This window comes from Solanum stenotomum, chromosome 1, assembly GCF_019186545.1.
Source record: "Solanum stenotomum isolate F172 chromosome 1, ASM1918654v1, whole genome shotgun sequence".
Lineage (NCBI taxonomy): Eukaryota > Viridiplantae > Streptophyta > Magnoliopsida > Solanales > Solanaceae > Solanum > Solanum stenotomum.
In genome coordinates, this window is record NC_064282.1 from 7246255 (window position 1) to 7251499 (window position 5245).

The following is a 5245-nucleotide window of genomic DNA, read 5'->3' on the forward strand; positions in this document are numbered from 1 at the left end:
GATGTAGGTGAAAATTCAGAAGCTATTCATATGAAAAATTGCCAGGTTTGTTTTCTAGTTATCAAACCGTAACAGTTGGTAAGTCTTTTCTGAAGTACTAGATTTCCAGCAATAGAAAGAAATATAAAATGATTTTTAGTGCTAGTCAAGATTTTGGAAAAATAGAAATTTCAGTGATCTTTGAAAACTCAGCAAGTCATCAATGCTTTTCCAATGCAATAGAGTAAATCACGAAGACTGTGTCCAATCAGCATCTGGAGTACTAGTTTTATCAGGTATTACACACATCTGTATCTTAGGTACCAGGCACAGGATGTAAAAACAATGTTCAAATGTAGCAAAGTAAAATCAAGTATCATAGACAAAATTATTGTTGGAATGAATTTAGTAAATGAAGCAGTAAGGTGCAACCGATTCCCATTTTTGCCATTTGTGGTTCAAGCATTTGAATCTGCGTCTGATCTTCCACGATATGTTCATTCAGATATCTATTAGACAGGAGCTTTAAGCCTGCGAACTGTCATCTGCTGTTTCAGACTTTCTATCCTTGTCGAGATTGCCTGCAAAATTCACGAGTGGCAAGTGGAATTTTCTGTGTGAGAACTTTTCTCCTTGGGTGGTTAAAGAGTCACTTCTGAACTCATGTGAATAATAAGTAAAAGATACATAGAGATAAATTTAAAAACGTATTGATTAGATTCCTTTGTACTTGTAGAGATGATGGAGACATTCTCTTCCTTCTTTTACTCTAGTCTCTATATGCTACTCTTACTACATGTTATGAATGCGATCAAGGAATCTGTTGTTTTGGGAAACTTCTTAGGAAATGTCAAAGATCATGATAGAACAATTATCATGATATGGCTACAATGTTGAGAATAATCTCTATTAACTTTTGTAACCGACCCCTTGTTCCCTATAGATTGTATTGTTCCCTTTTAGGTTAGTTGCAAAATGCTTTCCACTTTCCTAAATTATTGTTCCTTCAATTAAAATCTTTCCAAAAAGAATTTATTGCTCTTTTTGTTTTTGAAATGCTTTTTGCTTTCCCTTAAATCAAAATTTGGCTTCTTTTCCTATTTATCCCCTTTTTAAAATTACACTACAAAAAATATTGATATAAGTTTGGCACCTCTATAGAGCCTCTGTTAATACAACTCTCCTTGATTAAAAACAAAGTTATATGGAGATCATTTTATTATTCTACAAATCAACTTATGAGAAAAAAAATGAAAAATCACAAACACTATACTTGTCCAATTTCTCTATGTTTTTCAATTTTCTCATGGTCAGAATTTTTGCAAAACATTTTCTCTAGGGTGTGGATAGTGGGAGCAGACTCGGAGAACTTCCCAGTCATGATGCGGTTACACCAAGGGTTGACTCTTAGTCCCTTTTTTTTCCGCTCTGGTTATGATGGATGTACTGACGTGGCATATCCAAGATAGGGTGTCATGGTGTATGTTATTCGTAGATGACATAGTAGTGATTGATGAGACTCACAGTGGAGTTAATGCTAGGCTGGAGGTTTACTATGAAGTCTAAAGGTTTCAGGCTGAGCATGACCAAGACTGCATGCTTGGAATGTAAGTTCAGTGATGCTACACATGAAATCGGTGTGGAAGTGAGGCTTGACACTCATGTCATCCCCAAGAGAAGATGTTCAAGTGTATGGGGTCTTTAATTCAAGCTAGTGTAGAGATCAATGATGACATCACACATTGTATTGGTGTGGGATGGGAGAAATAAGATGGCCTCCGGAGTCTTATGTGTTAAAAAGGTACTGCCAAGACTTAAAAGTAAGTTCTATAGCTCTTTGTTTCATATTATTTTGTTGTTGCTATTGCTCTCATTTCTACATTTCCTTTTCCTAGCTGCTTGGATATGCTTTATTTTAAGCTGAGGGTCTATCAGAAACAACCTCTTTATCTCTATGAGGTAGGGGCAACGTTTGCGTACACTTTACCCTCCCTAGACCCACTTGTGGGATTACACTGGGTTTGTTGTTGTATTTTCTCTAGGAAAACAAGTTCCTAAAAACGAGGAAAATAACTTCCCTAGTAGAATTTGGGAAACAAGTTGCTTAAATGTCATTTCACACTAATTGCCTAATCCCACTCTCCAACACCCCTAGCCCCATAGCCCCCATCCCTTGCCATCCAAACCAACCCAATTTTGTTTGCTTATATATACAAATACTTTTGGGACAATGTTTTCTGCATATATACCTGAACATCAAAAAATAAGTAAGAAAACTACATATTTTCAAGGATAACATTTTCCTTACCAAACACACCTAACATGATTTCAACTTTTCTCCCTGCATAGCAAAACTAGTCTGTAGAATTTTCACAATGGGAGTATGATTCACATTTTTTTTTTGTGTAGATATACCAACACTTGTCTTTCAAATATGTGATGTCCGTTTGATTTCAATTTTGTAGAGCTTTCTAAAGGTGATTTATTAACCTAAACAAACTTAAGCAGATATGTACCTTGGGTTGTGGAGAGCTGTGGTCGTCCTCTTGGCCTCTTAACTGGGCTTCCTAGTTTTGCTCCATCTCTCTGAGAATGTAGTTTCTGGCCGGAGACCTTGAGCAATGAATGTCAAGCAGTAACCAAATAAGGAACCTCAAGTAGTTATGAAATATGTAAGGATGTACCAAATCACAAAAGAGGTTTAGTATATACTATTACCTAAGTTTCTGTGACTATAATCCATACATTAACATTAGTTTGAAATTCACAATTTGATTTCTAGACTGCAAATAAGATTTGTCAATGAGGAAACACTTGTATATTTGTATTTTCATGTATATACCAAAAACAGAACAGAGGTGGCATATCAATTCTTAGATAAAAGCCAAAGAGATGTTTGGAAGAAGAAGTTTCTTAAGAAGAAGAAGTTTCTTAAGAATAAGAAGTACATTGTATCCGTAGACTACATTACCATTGTGTTTCAAAATCATATGTTTTGCTGTTGATGCTGATAATGATTATTTTGACAAGTAAAGGAATTTTATATGGTGTGTGGAGCGACAAGAAACTACACGTACATTAGCTATTTTCTATGTCGTCTACTCTGACCTTAGTTGTAGTGTCTTATCGACTTGTCGTTATAACTTAAAAGGAGATTGAATAGATTTTTTGGTCGACTTAGTTTTAAAACTTTTTGTGGTTGATCATACCTTATCCTAAAGCTGATATACCTATTTCTTCAATAATCAGACGTTCATCTCCGTATGAACAAGAAAATCCAATAGTTGCAGCATTTACAGAACAATGTATTGACATACCCTTGATATAGTATCCATATGATGTGGGGCGAGTCTATTTTCACGTGCAATTGCTTTCCCCCTCTCATTTCCAGTAGTTTCATTTTGCACAGCCACATGATCCAGTATATTATTGTTTATCCTGAAACAAAGTATAATGCAAGACATTACAGTTGTAATGACTAGCATATGTAAGTCAAATTCAATTTGAGATGTCACAATGTAAGTCTACTGTGAAGTCCTCACAAACTAACAAACTTGTAGGTAAGCACACGGTGATAGACATCGGAATTGACATATTAAATGCACCTAAAAAGCAGAATTTGCCATATCTAATTCATGGAAATTCCATCCAATAAAACGGAATGTTCCCCGGACCCTGCACATAGCGGTAGCTTTAGTGCACCGGGCTGCCCTATTGAATCGTATGCATGCATCTCAAAATTCACTTACAGATATGGATTTTCTATAGGAACATTCATTGAGGAAGAGGCATTATCTTCTGCCATTGAAAATTGAGACGTCGAGCGTTCTGTAGTAGTAGTTGGTGATACAAGCAACATAGCTCCAAGACCAATCTCATTAGGAGGAATGTATTTGTTCCTTGCATAAATTAGAGTAACATCTTCATCCCCGTCTGGTATATTTTCAAATTCTAGTTCCTGTAGATTGTTGTAAAGTTGCCTCTGGAGTCTTTCGACAGGTGACAAAATGCGTTGTGTAAGCTCTGATCTCTTTCTTTTTGGGACACTGTTAGGATTCCAGATAGGATATTTGTCTGCTTCTCCCAACAAAAGGTAAATGTTAGTGCACATAAAACAATAAGGTATTAATACAATAGAATTTATTTTGGTCAAGCTAGTATTATTTGTATGGTTAAAGTATAGTTGGACCGGTCAGTTCATATCTTTATTGAAAATCCAAATTACCTGAAATTTGTCAATTTCAGTTCATTGTGTAAAGAAAAGTTAGTTATCAAAATTTAGGGGAGACACTATAATTAATGGCCTATGAGCAAGAAAGAAACCGAAGATTGTGCTTGTAGAGTATCATATGGTAATTACTTCCCTACGGCTTATTTGGTAAAATCCTGAATGTGATTTGACATTACATAATTTGACAAGCACATCACAATAATCGGAAAACGAAAGGAATTTCCTGCATAAAAATAAATCCAAGTGTCGTGAATCTTGATACATGCTTATCAAGTAGTCTTAGAACTCATGGTGTAAGTGATTCTTTTGAGAATTAGACACCAACAAAAAGTAACCACTTGGACAGTGGGGGAATGCTGATAAAATTTTCTGTCTCACTGTTAAATTTGTTGTGTAGGGTCTGTAGATTCTTTTCCTGTTTTCCGCTCCTTTTTTGGTGGTGGGGGTTCAAATTTGTCCATTTCTAATCAATAGAATAAGAGAAGTTTGTAATTGGAATCATAATAATATTGGGTGAACTGTTTCTTCCTTTTCTTTTGAATCAGAATACTATGCACTGCAGGATTACTTTTTGGGAACATCTACATTGATTTGGTTTGCTAAATTCATCTATCTCATATTTTTCTTTGAGACTAAAGGCTCGTTTGGTACGAGGGATAAGGGATAACTAATCTTGGGATTAATATTAGGATGAGCTTATCCCATGTTTAGTTGGGATGTATCACGGGATAACTTATCCCGGAATTAGTTATCCCGGGATTTTAGTGTTATTTTTATCCCACATTGAGGGTGGGATAACAGTCCCAGGATAACTCGTTCCCCAACCAAACGTGCCCTAAGAGTTTTGCGTGACTATCATGCAAAACAGAAGAAAGAAATTGAGTAGGAAGATATTAGTTTTCCATTTTTTTTAACATGTACTCTTAATAAAGGATTTGATTTGAACATGTATCATATTTGCTGAGACAACTTAAAGTGTTCTCTATATATGTGAAAGTATTTTACCATTTGTTTCTTCCATCTGCATGCAGTTAA